Source organism: Gopherus evgoodei, chromosome 6 (assembly GCF_007399415.2).
Source record: "Gopherus evgoodei ecotype Sinaloan lineage chromosome 6, rGopEvg1_v1.p, whole genome shotgun sequence".
Classification (NCBI taxonomy): domain Eukaryota; kingdom Metazoa; phylum Chordata; order Testudines; family Testudinidae; genus Gopherus; species Gopherus evgoodei.
The window spans coordinates 22,057,318-22,081,708 of NC_044327.1; the positions used below are offsets into that span (position 1 = coordinate 22,057,318).

Below are 24,391 nucleotides of genomic sequence, written 5' to 3' on the forward strand. Positions count from 1 at the left end.
GCTCTATTTGCTTCTGACCCTCCCCCTTAACTGGCTGCTGCAATCAACTCTCATATGGTATCTATCCCATCTATTGATGGGGTATCTACTCCATCCCCAACAGAATCATCCCTTGTACCTGACAATCTCCCAAAATGGCACCTGCCTCCAAAACAGCCCAGTGGTGAAGAACAAGCCCCACTCCTAAACTGCAAGTGGGACATCACCACACACCCCGTGCTGATGCCACCCAAAATGCTTCCCATTCCCAACACTGCAATTGAGGGGGAGGTTCCCTAACTCCTGACATTGGCTTCCCGAGAAGGGCAACCTGCTCTTGCCACTGTGACTCTCATGGCCTTAGCAATAGCCTTGCACAATGCAAGGTCACCTGCCATCCCTGCACTGGGTCCAGCAAACCAGCTCCCACTCACCACCACTGATTACTGCACCATCTCACAGAACAAAACCTGCTTATTGCAGAGAGGAGCTGAACTCCCAACCTGCTAACAGCAAACTTAGCTTCAAAACCACAGAGTTCTTTTGCACAAAGCAAAAGAAAAGAGAAGGCCTTGTAATGGCATAATTATAAGTAGCAAGAGGAAATATCACAGCTCTACCATGACTCTACATTACTTCCTGCCCTGAGACAGTGTGGATGCTTACTGGAAAAACAGGTTCTTTTTACACATTCATTTGAATTTAAACACCTGTGTTCAAATCTAGTTTTTGTATTTTCCTTCCATTAATATTCTAATGAACACATTTAGTGGCAGGAATATTGGTGACAGCAACACATTTTAAGCAAACGTTAAAGCATATTCACAGACAGCAAATTTCTCATTCACAATTTTGCTTATTTGTTCCAGAAGTCTGATTCTAAGCATTATACTCATCGAACCAAAGAATAGGCATGTGCCATATGACCTGCGCACCAAGTCAAAACAGCTCAAAATGTGAATATCAAATACTCATAGAGAACTGTTTGCAAGCAATCTGCAGAGTGAAACAGGTTAGTATAAACCATTCGTAGAATAAATGCGAGCAAGAAACAAATGTGGGTAAATCATAATGAGTTTGCAGACAATAAGGGAGTAGAAAAAGGCTAAATTTGATTAATAAATAGCTTGCTGCAAATAGCTCATCAGCTCTAGTCTCTTGCTTCATTTAAATGGAACCCAAAGAAAGAGGAATCCAGCTTGGAGGATTTTGTCATACACTTTCAATCATTTTTGTAGGGTATCTTAAGACACACAAAAAATGTTTCAACTAGGCCTGATTCTGTCAAGCTTACAAGGAAGAGCGGTGGGAATATTTGATAAAATACATGTTCTGACTTACAACATGCAAATAAAATACAGTTTTACTCCACCTTTATTTCTTTAATTTGTGCGAGTGCAGTTGTGAAAATAGGGCATCTTCTAATTCGAATAAGCACCCTCACATAGTGAATGCAGGTTTAGTGTAATCCTGTTGAGAGCAGAACATTCAATTCATCCCAGCTGTCATGCACTGTGGTCTCCTCAGTGGGAAATCCCAGCTTCCACAACACAATTTCACTCTAAGGAAAAGAGTGTTTCAGTCTAAAAGGATTTAAAAAGAATTAGGGATCTTGAGAAAGAGGCAGAGAGAGAGACGGAGAGAGATGTACTTTAGTTTAGTTTAGTTTCTCAGCAAGTCTAAAACTGCAAGCTAGAAGCACATTTAACATTTGCACCAAAATAAAAGTTGAACTTGCATTTGGAACAAGCATTACCTAGCTTGGATTAAAGAAACTTTTGTTCATGGATGTTGGGAAGTAGATAACATTAGGGACAAAATATTCGAAGCGGGAGACCCAAGGTCAGCACACACTCTGCTGCTTGCAGCTAATCTCTTTGCACACAAGTACCTGGTTTACACATATAGTCTTGCTAATTGTCCAAAGAAATGTAAACGGATAATGTACAGAACTGATAGGATATCCAAAAAGAACAAATGCTATGCTGTCATCCTGGAGTTGGGAGGGAGAGTGTTAAAACTGTTATTTACTCAGCTCCCTTGATGTGCTCAGCTCTGTATAAACAAACTCAGTTCCTGTCCCTTAAAATCCATCCCAAACACGAAAAGTTACTACATCCAAAGTGATGCACAGATTTGGGAGAGATCAGTGAAAATCTTTGAGGAAATATGTGTTTTTAAAACAAAAACAAAAAAAAAGACCAGGAGAGGTAGCATGTAAGCACAATCATGGGCTTGTGAGTTTGAAAAACCTGAGATTCAGTTCCAGCTCTGCCATTAACCTACTGCATGTGTGCTGGGCAAGTCACGTCACTACGCCAATGTGCTTCAGTTTGGGCATAAAAACACGAAATTAATTAATCAATTATTCAACAACCTGTTGAACATGGTCCTTTGCCTGAAAAGAACCTCTGATTGGGCTGACTCTTGACTCTGAGTTATTATACAGTCTCCAGGAGTGGTGGCACATAGCTTTCACTGGAATTAGGAAGGCCCAGGTAGTTAATTTTTTGTGGTTAATTTTTTTCTTCTTTTAGTCATAATAGGTTTTTTGTATTTCCAAAAAAGTTTTAAAGTCCACAAGTAAGGCTGGATTTCATCTTTAGAAATTTTTGTTCACTGCTTTTCTAGGTGTCATCACCAGTAGCATCAACATGAGGACATCCTTGCAATTACATCCATTATTAACTATAATACTTAGTATTTAAGTAGCACTTTTTATCCATGGATCTGAAAAAATCTATTTTTAGAAAGGTAAGTAAGCTTTAGTCGGGCACTGATCCTCCCAACATTTCAATTAGATTTCAAGCCTTTAAAAATCTTTTTGTTACTTTTAAAATAAAATTAAAGGAAAATTCAAAACAAACAGTTGTTCTGAACTAAAAAAACTAAAAAGTTTAATTTAAAATTTTTTCATTTTTTATTTCAGAAATTATTTTTTTTTGAAGAGTATAATTTGGTGACCCTGACATGAATTTGAAAAACGATTTGCTATTAGTGAATATGCATTTTTTGCCAAAAAATAAAATAAAATAAAATAATTCCCCCAGCTCACCTAATTAATAGTAATAGTAATAATATTATCCTACATTTATATATCATTTTTCATCTCACTGCCTACTTTCCTCAGGGGTTCATCTTTTTCTAAAGCATCCACCTCCATTACAGGATACAATTTATTTCTCCTCTATGCCCACTAGAGTAAGTAAGTCCTCATAAGGTTAACAGACACTGAATGAGATTCAAATGTTTCAAGTTACCTAAATGTATCCCCTAAAATAAATACCTGTCCCACAGAAAGTAAAAACTGCTTTCTTTACAACACTGATAACTTTTGTATTGTATTATGTTCCCTGAAGCAGCAGGAAGTAACCCATCAGCTGAATATATTACCAATAGACAGTCCTATAACCTTGCTAAACAGAAAAAATGGCAAAATAACTTGTCTTCTAAAGCATGCTAGTAAATAGAGCAGAGCAAACAGTGGAGAAAATTTGATGTGAAAAGTCATTTGAATTCTAACCCAAATTCTCATTTGACCATGTTCAAGAAGCTTTGGTGTTCACTGTCCAGGAAACTTCAAATGCTGAAGCTTTACTAGTATGAATACTCATGAAAAGTTCATTTTAAAATTATATAAAAATTTCAGGTTATAAGGTATATTTAGTTGTAAAAATTGCAGTGAACCTTGTGTTTAGTTCTAAAATGTGTGTGCTATTTTTTCTGTTCCCTGATTAGTCAACATAATATTGTTAATATCACAATTGAATAAGCAATTTGAAATATGCTGTGTTGTAAATTATCCAAAAAAATTGCATAAATTAGTTACATAAACCAAGTGCATACTGTAAAAATGTATATTTGATTGTAATATTTGCAATCTAAATGATCTGAAGTACCATGGAAAATGGTCATGAATAATTCAGAATAATGAACACATTTGAGAATTTTGTTTGCAGACAATTTGTGAAGAGAAAAAAAGGATGAAATTCACCAAATTAAATTATTTGTTGAGTTCTATAATTCACTGAACTCCTCTGTTTGTTAGCTAAGTGATGAACAGAGTCTATAGTGAAGTTGTCACCAATGTCTACAAGATATAAAGCAAACTTCTATCAAAGCATAAGAAGATTGCATGCTCCAATGTAAACTGTGCACTTCTTATTCATAAGCATAATAATGCTGCCATTCTCTTATGAGAATAAATAGCATCTCCTCCCAGCTACTGCTGTGTAAAAATCTTACCATACTAGCAATTTTCTATAACTCTGATAGTGTTTTTGCTCAGTTGGGCTTCTGAGCGAGAAGTGTTTTTTAATGTTTCAGTTTTATACTTTGTTTAGTGTTTTAGAAAAGATAAATTCTCCAAAAAGTGTAGGGCAAATTTAGGTGCTTAGCATTAGGCACCTAAATAAAGCTGCCTGCTTTTCTAAACGTGCTGGGCAGATGTAGCTTCCATTGAAATGAATGGGAATTGCATATGTTCAGTGCCAATTACAAAGGGGTCGCTTATTTTGCAGTCTCAACAGAGACCTGGTTGCCTTGCTTTCAATACCAAAGTTAGGGAATTGTGGTTATGAGGAATACTGAGAGTCAGTTTTGATGAGACTGATATTTTTGTATGTTTTAACTTTATTGTAAAATGCCCTCAGGTGTAATAGGCTTTATACAAGTTAATAAGCCAGTAAACTACATGTATAGCTCTCTATTTTCCTACTGTGCTCCTCATGTTTCTAGCTAGGCTCACTTCATCTTTGGTTTGTTTGAAAGGGGCTAAACATTCATTTATATTCTGTAGTCTCTTTGCATGGCTTTCATCTCATTCATCTGGCTGTTTTCTTAGTTCTTTTTTGTATTTTTAAGTTCAGTTTTTGATAATTCATTTTGGAGAATTAAAGTCAGTAATTTTGATTTTCAGTTCTTCGATATAAATTTATTCTCATGTTTTATTATTACCTTTTTCATTTTATGACTATTCAAGGGAATTTATTATAGTTAATTTCATAGTAACATGTCTGGATTCTGTGAAGTCCACTGTCAGAGATATTAAGAAACCCTTTCGAGTTTTGGTGATTTGATTAGAGATATTTTCTGCTCTCATTTCTTCCCATTTGTGAGCTGTTAATTTTTGTGCCTTTCTCAAACTTGTTATTTCTTCTTTAGAAATTTTTCCAATAGAGATGCTATCTTTGGTCTTCATTTTGCATAAAATTCTTATATTCAGTTGTTACTTGCTGTAGGGGAAAAGTAAGGAAAATCTCCCAAGCTCCATCCACAAAATAAGCTCCTCCCCTAGGAAATGTCACCCAGAACAGATTGAACAGTTGTTCAGATATGACAACACATGCTCTCTGGGTTCAGCTCCCTCTGAGTGAGGTCTAAAGACACTCCTGGGCTCTGCATGGCTCCCCAAGTTTAGCTTCCCCTTATCATGGCTAATTTGCTGCACTGGGCTTCAGGAGCTCTGGTCCCATTTGTGAGGCTCACATGCCCCACTGGTCTTTTTGGGCTTAGCTCCTTCTTGGCCAGCCAGAAAATAAAGTGGTAATGCCTCCCAAGCTTACTCACTCGTGAGAATGAAATGGGCTGCCACATTAGATTGTGCAGATCTTCATAATATGATCTAAGATGATTCTCCCTCTCCTTTCTTACATGGTTTGATAATGAATTAGTTTTAATGTAGATATCTAAAGTATTATTGTTGGCATCTGAGCTAGCACCCACTAAAATGAATGAGGCAGGTCACACCTCTTGGAGCTATGATTTGAAGTTCTGAAAATGCAGGCAGACATCACTGCATCCCTTACCCGTTTGTGGTTCATGTTTTCAAGACTCTCTGGGCAAGTGTGTTGTCCAATGTTGTCTCAATCTATTTAGCTTATGGAGGAGAAAATTAAAAGGTAACTTGAAAACACTTTAAATGTATCTACTGAAAATAGAGGACTTGGATTTAGTAGACAAATTCAGAACAAGAGTCAAAGGCTGGAGGTTGACGCTTGACAAATTCAGAGTGGGAATAAGATGAACATTTTTCACAGTGAGAGTAATTAAGCATGGGAGCAACTTTCCAAAGGATGTTGTGGATTGTGCCTGTCACTTGAAATCTTTGACTCAAGATTGGTTGTCTTTCTAAAAAATATGTTCTAACTCAACCAGAAGTTATGGGCTTGATGAAGGAATCACTTGTTGAAATTCTATGGCCTGTATTATACTGGAGGTCAAATTACATATCTTAACAGTCTCTTCTGCCTTTAAAAATCTGTGAATGTGTAATGTAGTTGCAGATCCTAAACAGCATACTATACATAACTTCCCATATTCAGAAGAAAAATATTGAAAAGCATTTTCATTTCTATACAGGAAGAATTTAATCTTTTAAATCTTATATGACATAACAGCATACCTTCTGAACAGCACTAGGGTTGCCAACTTTCTAATCACACAAATCCGAACACCTGGCCCACCCCTTCCCTGAGACCATGCCCCCTGTCCCTTCCCCAAGGCCCTTCCCGCCACTCACTGTATTCCCCTCCCTCAGTGGCTCACTCTCCCCTACCCTCATTCACTTTTACTGGGCTGGGGCAGGAGGTTGGGATGTGGGAGGGGGTGAGGGCTCTAATTGGCGGTGTAGGATCCAGGGTGGGGACAGAAATGAGGGGTTCAGGGTGCAGGAGGGGGCTCTGGGCTGGATCAGGGGGTTGGGGTGCAGGAGCAGGTGAGGGCTCCATCTGGGGCTGCAGCCTTTGGGGTGGGGCCAGGGATGAGGGGTTTGGGGTGCAGGAAGGGGTTCCAGGCTGGGGGGTGGGGTAGAGGGGTTTAGGGTATGGGAGGGGGCTGTGGGTTGAGGCAGAGGGTTGGAGGGCAGGGGGGTGAGGGCTCCATCTGGGGGGTGTAGGCTCTGGGGAGGGGCCAGGGATGAGGGGTTTGGGGTGCAGGAGCAACTCCGGGGTTGTGGGGCAGAGGCTCAGGGCTAAGGCACGGGGTTGGAGTGTGAGCTTATCTTGCCTGTAGGCACCACCCCCTGCGGCTCCCATTGGCCATGGTGTCCCCTCCTTCTCCTGCCTAGAAGATGGCATAAGCACCTATTCTGTGGGTGCTCCAGGGCTGGAGCACTCACAGGGAAAAATTAGTGGGCGCTCTGCACCCACCATCAGCCAAGCTCTCCTCCCTGCCCCACGTCCTCCTCTGCCTCCTCCCCTGAGCACACCGTGTCCCCGCTTCTCTGCTACCTCCAAGTGCTTGCTGCCACCAACCAGCTGTTTGGTGGCATTGCAAGATCCGGGAGGGAGGTGGGAGGAGCGGAAACGTGGCACGCTCAGGGGAGGAGGCAGGAAGAGGAGGAGCTGGTGCATGGAATTGGGGAAGGAGTCGGGACAGAGAGGGGTCAGATTTGGGGTGGGGACTTTGGGGAAGGGGTTGGAATGGGGGTGGGGCAGGGATGGAGTCAGGATGGGACCAGGGCCAGAGGGCCGTCGAGCTCCCACTGGCTTGAGTAGAAGTTGGCACCTATGGAAGCCGGACCTGTTGACTGCTTCCAGGGTGCAGCGCGGCGTCAGGACAGGTAGGGGCTAGCCTGATTAGCTCCACATCACTGCTGACTGGACTTTTAATGGCCTGGTCGGCGGTGCGGACCGGAGCGGCCAGGGTCCCTTTTCAACTGGGTGTTCTGGTCGAAAACCAGATACCTGGTCACCCTAAGCGGTACTGAAATGCTTGCATTAGCTCTTTGCTTTAGCTTACCCAGATAATTTAGGTCAAACATCAAAAGCCCATATCAGTGGTTCTCAACCTATTTACCACTGTGAGCCATATATGCAACTCTCTATGTGTTATGTGTGCCACATACACGCAATATATACACTACCTCTATGGCCATGAGGTTGTCACATGGACCGCAGTTGTGTGATGATTGGGCCCCAAGTGGTCCATGGGCCACAAGTTGAGAACCACTGGCCCATAGTATTAGCAATCAGTCTCTTACATAATTTTAGAAACAGTGGGTAATCATATAGGTATCTTAACTGCTGCAACACCCATAGTGGGCAGAATTTACCATTATTGCTTTGTGATGTCAAACCTCTCAAGTTAAAGTAACAGATATTCATATAGTCTGGGGTGGGGAAATCACAAAACTGGTTTATCATTTTCTGCTCTGCCCTCCCACAAAACATGGACTTTCTAGAAATTAGGTGATAAAAAAATTATTGTGATTAAGCATTGTCCTCTCCACGAGGGAAGAGAAAGAAAGGCTCTAAATATCAATTGTCTGCATACTGTTTCCTGTTATTGCATATCATTTTATTTATTGTTTTGTGATAAATTCCAATCAGTAGGAGAAGAAATACACAGCGAAGATTACTCAGTAACTCACAAAAGGATACTAATAAATTCAGAAGCTACCAATCATATCCACAGAGTGAAGTGATTCCATTCAAAACACCCAATGCATGTATATGTAAAAAGGTCAGCTAAGTAATAACTAACAGTGGGAACTAAAATGCAATAGCTGAAAGATAAAATAAAGAAAGAGACAAATCCATCCCTGGTGTAACTGCCTTGAAGTTAGTTTCTATATTCTCTTCCTGCCCCCTACCAAAACAAAAACTATTGATAGATTCATTTGAGTTAAGTATCTAAACATTCAGAATGTTATACAATGTTCAGAACCTAAAACCTTCCCCCCTCTCCCTCCAGGCCTGTCTGACTCTTTCTTCCCCTCAACAAATCAAACTGATACAGAAGGCAGTAGGCTATCTGCTGAGCAACATAGGTTGCAGTGAGTACATCAGCCCAGGGCTCCACTCTCTGCACTGATCCCAATCTTGAAATTCAAGGCCTTCCATGGATTTGGTCCTTTGCTACTTCTCCTCCATGACAATAACCGCACATGACAGCTATGCTTCATTGGAACAATTTGTTTTTTGACTCTCTAGTAGAGGAAGGCTTCTGGGTGCTGGCAACAGAACTTTCTCAGCAACTGCACCAAGACAGTGGAACTCATTACCACAAGAGATTGAAGTGAGAAAACCTCTCCTCTTTCAGAATTAAGGCCCTTCAGTGGGATTACTTGCATGCTGAGAACTAGACACATAGTAATGTAATTAAGTATAATGTTGACTCAAGACTCAAGTACAAATTTTATTTCTCTAATAATTCCTTCCATAATCAAAGATAGCTTTAATTTAAAACATGCAAGTTACTCCTCCATAAAGGGAAGGCCAAGCAAAAGATGCTATTTTATTCCTAAAATTTGTAAGGTACTCTCACTCTGTGGTAGTAGTTGTGACAAAACAACCTAGATAGCGAGTGCTGATAACTCCATAATTTAACATCAGTGTGTTAGTTTCTAGTTTATAAAACTATTTTTCATGTACACTTGCTTCCCATAATATTTGCCCTACTTACTGTCCAAAAGAACACTGAAAGCAGTTTTAGCCACTTACTGACTTTAATTAAATAAAAAGTTCTCCTTGATATCATTAAAATGTACACTCAATAAAGTCTGACTAAACCATCAGTCATCACACTGTGACTATATTATCTACTATATTTGATAATTAGGATTAGTAAGGTCTTGTACCCAATATTCTTAAGTGCCAAACAAAAATGATCCCTTTAAATTTAATAAAGGTCCTATTTGGCAGAAGAGGTCATTTATGAACACAGCTTATGGCTCAAGGAAGTGTACAAATTGGCTCTAACAGACATGTGGGCACTGCCATTCTTATAGTTGTATACTGCTGCACAATAAGTGTAAAGCAAAAATGTTGCAGCACCAGATAACGCTGACTATTGAATCATATAATTCTTAGAAGTTTAGTATCACCCCCACTGATTGGAATCAATCACAGAATCGTAGGACTGGGAAGGGATCTTGATATGTCATCTGGTCCTGTCTCCTGCACTCAAAGCAGGACTAAGTATTAGCTAGACCATTCCTGACAGATATTTTTATAATCTACTCTTAAAAATTTCCAATGATGGAGATTCCACAACCTCCCTAGGCAATTTATTCCAGTGCTTAACCACCCTGACAGGAAGTTTTTCCTAATGTCCAACCTAACCTCCTTTGCTGCAATTTAAGTCCATTGCTTCTTGTCCTATTCCCAGAGGTTAAGAACAATTTATCTCCCTCCTACTCGTAACAACCTTTTATGTACTTGAAAACTGTTATGATGTCCCCTCTCAGTCTTCTCTTCTCCAGACTAAACCAAACACAGATTTCTCAGTATTCTCTCACAGGTCATGTTTTCTAGGTCTTTAATAATTTTTGTTGCTCCTCTCTGGACTTTCTCAAAATTTTCCACATCTTTCCTGAAATGTGGTGCCCAGAACTGGACCAAAATACTCCAGTTGAGGTCTAATCAGTGAGGAATAGAGTGGAAGAATTACTTCTCGTCTTCCTTACAAAACTCCTGCTAATACACGCAGAATGATGTTTGCTTTTTTTTTTTTTTGCAACAGTACCTTACTTCGTCCCCCACAACATCGGTCCTTCTCTGCATAAAGTACTGGGTTCCAGGTTTATTGTCACAAATCGAAAGCCAGCTGTCTCACAAAATTAATAATATTGTGTTTTTCTAAGGCCTGCATTGTACTATAAATTAATCAGAAAAGGATAAGTTTGTCCTGTGTAGGTATAATTTGGAAAAAGTCCCTTGCCTGCAGTTTCCACCCCTCAAACTTTTGATTTTGTGAACTTAATGAATATGTGTTTCCTTCCAATACCATTCAGGTACACAAAGATTGCTGCTTCCATTCCTGACCTGTTAGGGCCAGTTCAACTAAGACTATGGTGATCTGCAAAGCCATTCCCATTTCACTTTGCCACCCCTCCACTACAAGGCCCAGGATCTAATATGCTAATTTCTCCCTTCTACTTGCCCCAAACTGTTCTCGTAGGTTCTATTCCACAGGGAAGGGTGTCTAGAGAGAATGTGTCCAGAACTCTAAGTGTTTCTGTAAGGAATTATGAGGTATATAATGGAGGGGGGTTTTCCTGTTAAATCAAAAAGGATTGAGAGGAAGGAGAGGTAAGGAGGATACCTGATGTTCTACTGCCAACGAAGCGGGAAACACTATGGGGCTTCAGGTTATCACCACAGATCTCTGTTGACACAAAACAACTCATACCCTACACCATGCAGTATTGCAGCCTGATTAGCAATCATCCCACTGATATATTAATATGCCTCTTGTGTTGTGTGGGCCCTATGACCCAAGGACCACTGGAGCTATAGGCTTAACAGTATTGTCTGAACCAGACTAGCAATCTATCCTCACCATCCTTTTGTTTGCCTTGCAGCACACTATATGCCACCTAGGAGAGATTGGTTGTGGCCTGTCTGTATTTTACTGACATAAATCCCCCTTGCAGCACATCAGAGATTTTGAAATGTAGTGTACAATAAATGCTCCTCTGTGAGGCTTTATACAGACAGCTCCAATCGATACATAGCAAGAACAACTAGAGGCCATCTGGAAGAGAAAATGATGCAGGTGTGCAAGGGAACAGTTTTCAGGGATGGCAAAGGAGCCTGTTAAATCAAAAAGGAGCCCAGACAATATTAAGGAGCAGCTCACAAGCACAGGGGAGCTGGAGTTACAAGTAGTAAATAATCAAATGTATTTGTGGAATCTGGTACAAAGTCCCCCGCACTCCATTCTTACACAGGATGATCTATCAAAACGATAAGCTTGTGATATAAATGAAAGGAAATAAAGTGGAACTTTTTCTTTCTTGAATTATGAGGGCCCCAGGAACAATTTGCTTTTATGAAAATATGTTTAAGCTTCCATTTTTTTAATGTTGAGAGTAAAGAACAACATTCTAATTTGTTTGGATCTTCATTCAAAAATTATACAATCACTAGCACAGGTAAGATACATAGCGCACTGTTCAGGGTGAATAAACAGTCTAAGGGTATGTCTATACTGGCAAGTTTCTGCGTAACAAGTTATACCACTTTTATTAAAGAACTGGAATTAAATCATTGTTGCATATCCACCTGTGCTCCTTCTGATGGTGGAGCGCATCCACATTATCAGCTCTTGCAATGGCCAAAGAGAGCAGTGCATCGTGGTAGCTATCCCACTGTCCAACTGGCTGCAGGTGCTTTGGGAAGGGCTTGCAACGCCTCACGGGGCAGGCACAGTTATCACATGATGCAGGTTTCCCAATCCTTTGTTCCCTACACATCCTACTACACTCCTAGGGCTTGTCTACATCAGAAAGTTGCAGCGCTGGTGAGGGAGTTACAGCGCTGGCAAACTTTGAAGGGTACACATCTGCAGGGCAATCACCAGCGCTGCAACTCCCTGTTGCAGCGCTGGCCGTACTCCCGTTTTGTCTCGGGTGTAGAGGATCCAGCGCTGGTGATCCAGCGCTGGTAATCCAATGTAAACACTTACCAGCGCTTTTCTTGACCTCCGTGGAAGGAGGAAGCCTATGGTAATCAAGCTGATCTCCTTCCCGGTTTGCTCTCTCATTCCCGGAACCCCGAGCAAGCAGGTAAGGAGAACCGCTTGCTCGGCTGTTCGGGGAACGAGAGAGCAAACCGGGAAAGGAGACCAGCTTTGCCGCGGTTTGCTCTCGCGTTCCCGGAGCCACCCTGCAAACCGCAGGGAAGGAGACCTGCTTGCTCGGGGCTCCGGGAACTAGAGAGCAAACCGGGAAAGGAGACCCGCTTCGCCGCGGTTTGCTCTCGCGTTCCCGGAGCCACCCTGCAAACCGCAGGGAAGGAGACCTGCTTGCTCGGGGTTCCGGGAACGAGAGAGCAAACCGCGGCGAAGCTGGTCTCCTTTCCCGGTTTGCTCTCTCGTTCCCCGAACCGCCGAGCAAGCGGTTCTCCTTACCTGCTTGCTCGGGGTTCCGGGAACGAGGAGAGCAAACCGGGGAAAGGAGACCGCTTTGCCGCGGTTTGCTCTCTCGTTCCCGGAGCCACCCTGCAAACCGCAGGGAAGGAGAACCGCTTGCTCGGCGGTTCGGGGAACGAGAGAGCAACCGGGAAAGGAGACCAGCTTCGCCGCGGTTTGCTCTCTCGTTCCCGGAACACCGAGCAAGCAGGTCTCCTTCCCTGCGGTTTGCAGGGTGGCTCCGGGAACGCGAGAGCAAACCGCGGCGAAGCGGGTCTCCTTTCCCGGTTTGCTCTCTAGTTCCCGGAGCCCCGAGCAAGCAGGTCTCCTTCCCTGCGGTTTGCTGGATGGCTCCGGGAACGCGAGAGCAAACCGGGAAAGGAGACCAGCTTCGCCGCGGTTTGCTCTCCCGTTCCCCGAGCAAGCAGGTCTCCTTCCCTGCGGTTTGCAGGGGGTTCGGGAACGCGAGAGCAAACCCGCGGCGAAGCGGGTCTCCTTTCCCGGTTTGCTCTCTCGTTCCCCGAACCCCGAGCAAGCTGGTCTCCTTCCCTGCGGTTTGCTGGATGGCTCCGGGAACGCGAGAGCAAACCGGGAAAGGAGACCAGCTTCGCCGCGGTTTGCTCTCCCGTTCCCCGAGCAAGCAGGTCTCCTTCCCTGCGGTTTGCAGGGGGTTCGGGAACGCGAGAGCAAACCGCGGCGAAGCGGGTCTCCTTCCCAGGTTTGCTCTCTCGTTCCCCGAACCCCGAGCAAGCTGGTCTCCTTCCCTGCGGTTTGCAGGGGGGTTCGGGGAACGCGAGAGCAAACCGCGGCGAAGCTGGTCTCCTTTCCCGGTTTGCTCTCCCGTTCCCCGAACCCCCCCTTGAAGCCGCCCAACAGCGCTGCAGTGTGGCCACATCTAACACCACTTGCAGCGATGGTTGCTGTAAGTATGGCCACTCTGCAGCGCTGGCCCTATACAGCTGTACTAATACAGCTGTAACTACCAGCGCTGCAAAATTTTAGATGTAGACATGGCCCTAGCTGCTTTTCAACTGAAGTGGGACGGGCAGAGTGTGTGACAGGGAGAGTGTATGTGGTATGGAGCGGGGGATGAGAGACAATGTGTTTTGTGGGAACAGACAGTGTGTCAGTATGCTGTCTTGTAAGTTCAGACAGCGGCAGGAAGCAACCAGTCCTGAGGCAGAGGGTGGAGGGAACCCTGACATCAGCCCCTGCTTCCCTTCCTGGGCTCTCTGCTTACTGTGCTGTAATGTAATACAGTGCTGGACCCTCTGCGCTGTAAGGCTTACGAATCTCATTGAGGTGGTTTTTTTGCAACACTGCAACTGAGGAGTTTCTGCGCACTAAGCGGCTTGGCAGTGTGTACACCTCGGGAGTTACACCACAGAAAGCTGTTTTACTGCGCAGAAACTCACCAGTGTAGACAAGGCCTAATATAACCATTGTTTGACAGTGTTCCAGACACATTCTAATACAGCAGTCACTATTGTGAAATAAAATCACCGTTGCCTGCAGCACTAAAATGTGCGGCTCTCTTAATTAGCCTACAGAGACAACGACATTTGCAGACAATTTTTCTGTGTAAAATCCCCACATTCTGGCACACAGTCACCAGGTTCTCATTTCTGAACACAGCAGAGTTGTTCCTCAAATATGTACACATGAAAATGACTTGCACACTGCACCTGTTTTTAATGGGATGTGTGTGTTTACTAGCACTAACATCCAATTACCTGAACTCAAGACCAATGTGAAACATCAAAATGATAGAAAAGGCTTTTCCACACACTTACAACTAAATACAACATATTAGATAAGGCATGTCCACTGCAGATGTAGGATGAGATCCTGAGCTGGGGCTGAGGAGTGCTTGGTTTGATTCAGGAGTGAGAGGTGTAATGTAGGAGCTATTCCGGCACCTAGCCTGCCCTAAGAACCAGTGACCAAGAGAAGTGTTGCATAGAAGTAGTTCTAGAAGTTCCATGTTACCCAACTATTCTCCTTCATAGATGGAATTCTACATACGGGTTAGCCAAGCCAGATTTAGGATTGGTTCTATAGATTGTACCCACAATTCAGAAAATAACTGAATTATTCATATTGCCCTCTTTCATTAACCATTGCATGGTTAATGTCTACTATCAAGTTTTTGCTATTGTGGGGACACAAATTATTGGTATACCTAATACGTGTAATTAGGTAACCAATTGTTTCCATTCTCCCCTGAGGACTGCACCTTGAGGCAATGGGAAGGCTTGCAAGTTATGATGGTGAGAGTTTTAATTCCTGGGTAGGGCCACCCAAGCTGGACAAGTCAAAGGGTGGGGACCAGAAGAAAAGAAGTTCACTAGCCGTCTAGGATGTGTTTTGAGTGATGGGGCCAACATTCTATCCTTGTGAAAGAGTTAGCTCTGGAAACACAACAAGGCAGCCATTCCAGCAGACAGGATGGCCAAGCCTTGCTCATGCCCTAAGCAACATCTCATCATTCAGGAAGGATTCAGACTTAGAATTATTTCAGTGCACGTACTTAGGAATGGTTTGTGGAGATATCATGTTTTCCAAGATAGGGGGCAGAATATCTAATGGAACAGGCACTAAACTAGGACTCAGAAGTTCTACAATTTTTTTTGGCTCTGCTCCTGACCTGCTGGGAAGCATGGGTCAGTGTTCACATCGTGCTCCCCATCAGTACCTGGCTTGGACTGGGGAAGCTAATGATCCAACCAGCAGACCAAATTCGGTGATGAATCCTGGTCACATGCCCCCTGAGGCACGTTAGGCATATGCCAAGAAGACTGACCTGCTGTGTGACCTTGGGTAAGCCACTTCAGTTTCCCCATCTTTAAAACTGAGATGATGATATACTCCTTTGTAAACTACTCTGAGATGAAAGTGCTATCTAAGAGCTAAGTATTGGTATTAGTATTATCTCCATTGAAATGGGAGCAAAGTCAGAGTATAGGTGCACAATTCATGTGCATCACTGTCTTGTTGTTTTCCATGTCAGATGATTATGGGCTTTATAAAGTAAGAGATGAAGCTCCATATACTAAACCTGTCAGGTACTCAAAACAATTTATTGAGTTCCGATACATATAATAAATGTGGACAGCCAGCTCCCTGATTTTAATTTTCTTGCAACTGATGAAGCAGTTTGAATGGAAAATATCCTGGAAGAGCTTGGAAGAACCCAGGAAACCAGCATCAGTCAACCTCCTCTTGAGCAAAAAAAAAATTGACGGGAGCAAAGAGAAAACAAGTGAATCTAATTAAAATAAAGTGAGAATCCAGAACAGAGGCCTGTTGCTATCATTGATTTGAGAGAGATGACATTTGGTAAAGGATGCCATATGAGCATCAGAAAGAAGCACCATGGAGAGAACAATGAGGCCATGAACCAAAATCCCAGATCCAAATACCTATGAACTTTATGACTTGTACCAGTCTCTAGTAAGGAGGAAGAAATTAATGAGTTCCCAGGAAAAAAAACCCTGCCCATTACATGTTATCTGTTTCCCACCCCCCTGCCACTTGCCAGTGTATCCAATACATAGATGCTTACTTACTATATACAGTACTCAACAGTAGTGCTAACCTTGTAAAATAAATCAGAGCTTTAATTACTGTTTCAACATCTTGTTCCTTCTTATTCTAAAAGTATGATTATTCGTCCTTATAGATATTAGATCTGATTCTCCTTTATACTAAGGCCTGGTCTATACTTGAAAGTTGTACTGGTATAACTGTCAGTTAGGGGTGTGGGTTTTTTCATCAATATAGTTCTGTTGATACAGCACTAGTGTGAAGCAGTTATGCCAGTATGCCTTATATCGGTGTAGCTTTTCCCACTTCCTATACTATACTGATCCAAGGACTTTTACACTGATGTAATTGAGTCCAGGGGGGTTGTAATGCTGACCTATACCAGTGTAGTTAAAGTGGTGCAACTTCTATGTGTACACAAGACCTAAATCCCTTTACAGTCTTTTGGCAGTGTGAAGCAGCTTAATGTTAAAGCAAATTAGATTTCTATCCACTTTAAGATGTATTCAGGCTGCTAGAGGAATATAAAGGGGTCCTTGTGCAAAGAAGAATCAGGTCCATTATCCTCCCCCAAATCCACTTCTGTCACCCTGAGTTTTTTGTATTGTACAAATAAAATGCATAGGAGGTTTAGCGCTAAAGGAATCTCCTCTTCTCCAAAGAAGGGACACTATACATAATACTTAGTTAGGCAGCTGGTGTACTATGTTCACTGCTATCACACTGAATAATATTGCCTCATTGTTTCCTCATGTTCCTCTGTTTGTCTTTAGCCATCTGTTGTCTCATCTTATACTTAAACTGTAAGCCCTTTTGGGGCAGAGATGGTCTTTTTTGTTCTCTGGTCTATGAATAGCGCTCCTAGGTGCTACCATAGTATACATAAACAATAATAATTATAATATTTTTTGAAAAAGTATAACAACTTTTCTAAGAGGCTATAATGTCCTCAACATTTTGCACCTGTTCTGTCAGACTAGAGGCAGACAACCCTTCCCGTGCCTAGGATAATGTGTTGCCTCAACAAGTTGTCTTTAACAATAAAGTGGCTGTGTCTTGCTGCAAAGTTCTACAAATCAAGAGGTTCTCTCCTTTATCTGCCTACAAGTACTAGGAATGGTTTCCTCATCTGGAACATCAGAAGCATTGTACTGACTTTCCTCGTTGTTTTGTACTGTGCTGTGCTGTTTCTTTCCCTTGGGAGACAACCAGGTAGAGCATGCCTGTTCCTCTTCCATTCTGGGAGGTGCTAGAAACACCCCCTGTGCCAAAGACCAGCAGAGCTGTGCTGGCGTGGAAATGCTAGGATGGCTCTACTACACTTGGAAATTGCTCCTACACCGTAGGAGTCCCCGGGTAGCTGGCTAAATTTCTTTGCTTGGAATGTAACATAGGGGCTGCAGTGGGTGCAAAGATCTGGCCTATTATGTATACATGTAACAGATTGCATCCCCTGAGTGCCATGCTGCTTCTCTGCAGCACCCTTAATTCAGCCCTAGAATGGATCCTTGCCTGCGTATCTGGGTATCTCTACAGAGCAGTTTATTTCAACACATTATGCTACAAATCTTCAGTTAATAGGTTTGGATTTTTCCTGGGAGGAAGTAAGGGGAGAGGTAATATTATCATCCTGGGGTAGTGCACCATCTGCCCTTCCATTGCTTGCTCTGCACTCTAGATGATACCATCAGACTCCCTATGCTTTACACGGACAGCTCTGTAATGGCATGTGAAAAAAATTGAGCAAGTTTGGAGTAGAACAATTTTAGGTCATTACTAAAAGAGCTGTGCTAGAAATATACAAGTGCCTGGAGATTAAAAGGTGAGCTAACTCCCTCTGTCAATCTGCTTTGAAGCCGCTGACAGGTTTGTATAAGACACGAATGTGTAAAAAAGTTAAAAAATCAGGTTGTATTCCTAAAACATATTCTCAGGCTAACACTCGATATTAAATCTCCAGTTACTTTTTGTTATTGAGAAAACCTGCAGTGAGAAAGAGAGGGTATGAGCTCTCAAAATTATACTAGCTTTCACTCTGGAAATGTAATTGCTTCCTAGGTTGTATGCTCTGCACACTTGAACTGTGGGTGGAGACAGTGCTATGTGTATCAGGCTTTCAGCATAGTATTTTTTTTCCATTATTTTGTAGAGTTAATGCAGGTTTCTTCTTGCAGTCATTTGCCAAAATTAAAATTATGGCTATCTGAAAAACCCATATCAAACATTTCAGAAAACAGCATCCTTAAGACAGTTTTTCAGTAACACAGAATAGGGTAGAGGATATCAGCTAATATGAACTTTCAAATCCCTGTGACTCATAGACTCATAGGTCAGAAGGGACCAATCTGATCATCTAGTCTGACCTCTTGCACAAGGCAGGCCACAGAACCCCACCCATCCAATTTTATAACAACCCCTATCCCAGGACCGAGTTATTGAAATCCTCAAAATTGGTTTGAAGACCTCAAGCTGCAGAGAAACCACCAGCAAGCGACCCGTGCCCCACGCTGCAGGGGAAGGCGAAAAACCTCCAGGGCCCCTGCCAATCCGCCCTGGAGGAAAATTCCTTCCCGACCCCAAATATGGTGATCAGCTAAACCCTGAGCATGTGGGCAAGAGTCACCAGCCAGCACCCAAGACAATGATGGTATCAAAATATTTTAAAGGTGGAAATTAAATTATTCTTTTTTAAAAATGGAAAAAGGTTAAATATAACTGGGATATCACTGAGAGTGCTGGAGTGCCCCAAGATATACATCATATGTCCAACAAGAGCGCATCTGTATGCCTCTATGGCCTGGTCTATACTATGCATTTATACCGATTTTAGCAGCATTAAACCAATTTAACGCTGCACCCATCCACACAACGAGGCCCTTTCTATCGATATAAAGGGCTCTTTAAACCGGTTTCTGTACTCCTCCCTGACGAGAGGAGTAGCACTGAAATCGGTATTACCATATCGGATTAGGGTTAGTATGGCCTCAAATCGACGGTATTGGGCTCCGGGCGGTATCCCACAGTGCACCATTGTAACTGCTCTGGACAGCAATCTGAACTTGGATGCACTGGCCAGGTAGACAGGAAAAACCTCGCGAACTTTTGAATTTCATTTCCTGTTTGCCCAGCGTGGAGCTCTGATCAGCACGGGTGGTGATGCAGTCCCAAATCCAAAAAGAGCTCCAGCATGGACCGTAAGGGAAATACTGGATTTGATCACTGTGTGGGGAGGCAAATCTGTTCTATCAGAGCTCCGTTCCAGAAGGCGAAATGCCAAAGCATTTGAAAAAAAATCTCCAGACAGAGGCCACAGCAGGGACTCAGCATAGTGCTGCGTGACAAGTATAATGGAAAGCCAAAGAATCAAATGGATGTTCATGGAGGGAGGGAGGGGATACTGAGGACTCCAGCTATGCCACAGTCCCCGCAGTCTCCGAAAAGCATTTGCATTCTTGGCTGAGCTCCAAATGCATGTAGGGTCAAACACATTGTCCAGGGTAGTTCAGGGTATAGCTCGTCAATGTACCCCCCCTTCCTCCCCGTGAAAGAAAAGGGAAAAAATTGTTTCTTGACTTTTTTATATGTCACCCTATGTCTACTGCACGCTGCTGGTAGATGCGCTGCTGCGGCACTGAACAGCAGCACCTTCTCCCCGCCCCTCCCTGGTGGCAGATGGTACAATATGACTGCTATCCATCATCATCATCAGCCCATAAGTGCTCCTGGCTGGCCTCAGGTGAGGTCGGCTGGGGGCGCCTGGGTAAAAATAGGAATGACTCCCTGTCATTCCCAGTAGATTGTACAGAACGGCTGGTAACCATCTTCATCATAGCAACTGGGGGCTGAGCTCCATCAGCCTCCTCTTTTCATGTCTAAAGAAAAGATTCTGTACTGTCTGGACTGTCATAGCAGCGGGATGCTGGGCTCCTCTCCCCCGCACCGTTTAATGTCCTGCCTGGACTATCATAGCAGCTGGAGTCTGCCTCCCCCTCATTTTATCTCACTAACAAGTCAGTGTTTCTTATTCCTGCATTCTTTATTACTTCATCACACAAATGGGGGAGACACTGCAATGGTAGCCCAGGAGGGTTGGGGGAGTAGGGAAGCAATGGGTGGGGTTGTTGCAGGGGCACCCCCTAGAATGGCATGCAGCTCATCATTTCTGCGGGATCTGACAAGGAGCAGCTGTGCTCTATGGTACACTGGTTCTCTAGTACACTTGCCCCATATTCTAGGCAGGACTGACTCTATTTTTAGATAAACCATAAAGGAGGGAATGACCCGAGGGGTCATTCCCATTTTTGTCTTTGCGCCCCTGGCCGACCTCAGCCAGGAGCACCCATGACAGCAGCAGACGGTACAGATTGACTGATAACTGTCATCTCATCACCAATTTACAATGGCATGGCAGACGGTACAGAACAACTGATTACCATCTCTGCTATCTTGCAAAGGCAAATGAATGCTGCTGTGTAGCGCTGCAGTACCACCTCTGGCAGCGGCATCCAGTACACATATGGTGACAGTGACAAAAGGCAAAACGGGCTCCATGGTTGCCATGCTATGGTGTCTGCCAGACCAATCTAGCGAAAAAGGGTGCGAAATGATTGTCTGCCATTCCTTTCCCGGAGGAAGGAATGAGTGACGACATTTACCCAGAATTACCCGTGACACTATTTTTGCACCATCATGCATTGGGATCTCAACTCAGAATTCCAATGGGTGGGGGAGACTGCGGGAACTATGGGATAGCTACGGGATAGCTACCCACAGTGCAATGCTCCAGAAATCAACACTAGCCTCGGTACATGGACGCACACCACCAAACTAATGTGCTTAATGTGGCCGCATATACTCGACTTTATACAATCTGTTTTACAAAATCGGTTTATGTAAATTTGGAATAATCCCATAGTGTAGACGTACCCTATGAATATATGATACATGTTCTCAATCAACTTGCTGAAAACAGAACTTCCTTTAAATAGTATCACCATAGGCATATGAGGTTGAGGAAAGATAAGTGAAGAAGAGAATGAGACACAAAGGATTAACTCCTTGCATGTTTTTACTTTTCATTATGGTGAATTGTGATCGTGAACTAGCTTTGAAAGAAATCTGAAACAGATCCAAAAACTCAGTTAAAGTCTCCTAGGTCTTGCCACTGGTATAAATGGCAGAAAGCAAAAGATGAGACTTTGTTTAAAGATACTGAAGGGAAGCATTTTAACTTTAAGAAAGGATGGACAAAATTGTCTTGCCCATTTCCTGAGAAGGATAGCTTTGCTTTTTATTCCCTGGATGAGTATTACACAGTTATGGAACCTACTTAAGAAAGCAGGTACTATTATTATTCTCAGTGCACATACTTGACAAATATTACTTTCCTATCCTAAATTCCTGTAAAATGAAGCCAATAATATTTAACAGTTTCATTTCACTTGACAGCCTAGAATTTTTATGTGAGAGCCTCAGTAAGATCATAAGAAAACCATGTTCCAATACTGAAAAGGTTGCAGCCAATCAGATAAAAAATTTCCAAAGCACTCAACTAATATATTGGAATCTTATCACAAGTATTTTCACTTTATTCTTATTCTAGAGTAAAGGCTGTTTGAGAAGACTCCTGCTTCTCCAAGGGAAGGTCCTCTGTTGCAAGATGTTTGTTGCACATATGCACTTCACTGTGACAATCACAAAAGAGATAGGACATTTAATATGAATAAAAATAGTGAATTTGCTCTACTAGCCACAAGATATATCATCTGACTATATAATATATTGTTTTCAATTGTTCAGATAGTTACCAGTTTATTCATGTAAATGCGTGCAAATCCTGCAAGTGTGGCAAATTTTAGCACCGGCGATTATTTGTCTGGAAATTTTACCAGAAATGTGTTCTTAGTAAGTCATTACTTTCTGTACTCCTGGTTTAAAAAAAAAAAAATCAGTCTTCCGAACAAGGGAGCAGAAACAACATTACGTAATTTAAGCGACCAATCAAAAACAATGAATAGCAAAGAATCATAGGGCCAGAGGCTGAACATTGTTTGCATAAAATATTTGGCAAATAGATTCAAAGAAGTCAGGATTAACTTGTGGATTATTTACAAACAGAAGAAAGGGCTAACTTCAATAAAAATTATTATTTTACCTGCTCCACTCTAAATGCATGTGCTATTTACAGGCCAGCTGATAGCTCATTACCCTACCAAATACAATTATGTACATCACATTTTTACATGCATCCCTGTCTGGCCTCTCCAGGTATGGAAGGACTCTGTAAACTCTTTACAGCACTTAGCAAAACGGGATCCTGGTACAGGACTGGGGCTCCTAGGCACTATGAATAAATAAATAAATAGATAATGACAACCATCACCCCCACCTCTAAGATAGGGTTAGGATGGCCATGCTTTTTGGGGAGGAGGGAGGAGAGGAAAGAGGAGAGTGACCCTCTGCCCAGTCCCCTCATCTCCACCTCTTGACTGAGTCATGAAACCCCTGGATGTACAAGTCTAAGGCCCCCACTGTATTGGATGAATATTCTGCAATCCAGAGCTCCACTTGCCTCATTGAACTGTTGCCCTGTTCACACCCTCCTGTGATTTGTTTGTTTTGGGTAAGAATGGAAGTCACTTGGGGTAGAGACTATGGGCCAGTTCCTCAGCTGGTGTAAATCAACAAACCTACATTAAAAGCCAATGGCACAATGGCTGCATTATACTAGCTGAGGATCTGGCCCTGTGTTTTCCCTCAAGGTTGGGGCTCAGTAAATAGTAGATGAAATATTCCCAGAAGATCTTATTTCCAAGAATGTCATTACAATGCTGGAAATGCTAATTCTGTCACAATGTGAAGGTACTCCCAGAAATACCACTGAGTCTTCTAGGAATGAGAATCTAGTACATTAGGTCAGAGGCATCATACGCAACATTATGCCAAAAGCAGCTGAGGGATTCAGAGGGCTAATGCTTGTGGAAGGAAAATGGGCTTTGTAGTGAGGAAAGGAACTGGGATATATGGAAAGGGGATTCTCAAAGATCTTTACAACTTTTGGCTACTTTTAGATGTTTATCAAAATGAAACCAATACAAAATTTCAAAACTAGAACTGAGCTGAATTTCAGATAAATTTGGATAATAAAAATAGAAGGAGCAGTCCAGAGTCAGGTGACATGTTTGGAGAGGTGGAAAAGACAGTATGAAGTGAGAAAGTCTGGGACAGTTTAGTAGCTAAGATACTGTAAATAAGAGGTCATACAATAGAGGTATACAGAATGATACAGAGAAAGTGAATTGAGTGGTTTTAATTAGAAGTTATCTTTATACAAAAATCAGGGGATATCCAGTGAAAGGGAATACATTTAAAAGGAATGTACATGATAAAAGGAGGTACATTTTAACACAGTGCATTATTAATCTCTGGAACTTATTGCTACAAGATAGCATTTAGACCAATAACTTAGTAGAATTTAAAAAAAAATAGACATTTACATGGAAAATGAGAACCTCTACAGTCATATCAGATAGAATAAAACAAATCAATATGGGATGTAAACCCCACTAACTGCTGGTGGTTAGGAAGTAGGGTGACCAGACAACAAAGATGAGATATCGGGATGCGGGGGGGGGAAGATGGGGGCCAGAGGGGAAAAAAAAAGCCAGCGGCGGAGAAAAAAAAAAAAGCTGCCGGAGCACCCCTACCCCCGCCCGCCACCACCACCAAACAGCACAGCACCATCTCCACCCGACTCTATGGTGGCAGTAACAGCCGAGCGTGCCCCAGCCTGGAGCTGCACTGCTAGATCTCTGGCTCGCTTCCCGGCCGCCGTCTCTGCCCAGGCCGGACCGCTCTGTGAGCCATGGGCGTGGCGCAGGAGGCCCAGGCCTGCCTCACCTTCTACTGGGGACTTGGGCAGAGGGAGCTGCTGCGGGATCTCTAGTGCAACCAGATAGCAAGTGTGAAAAATCAAGACAGGTGGTGGGGGGGTAATAGGACCCCATATAAA

At 42.8% G+C, this 24,391-nt stretch overlaps 1 long non-coding RNA gene across 1 annotated transcript in view; it reads right to left on the reverse strand.

Annotated features, from left to right (window-relative positions):
- LOC115653933 overlaps positions 1–24,391 on the reverse strand; it is a 132,303-nt gene that overhangs the window by 107,706 nt on the left and 206 nt on the right. The gene's annotated exons all lie outside the window — the stretch shown is intronic.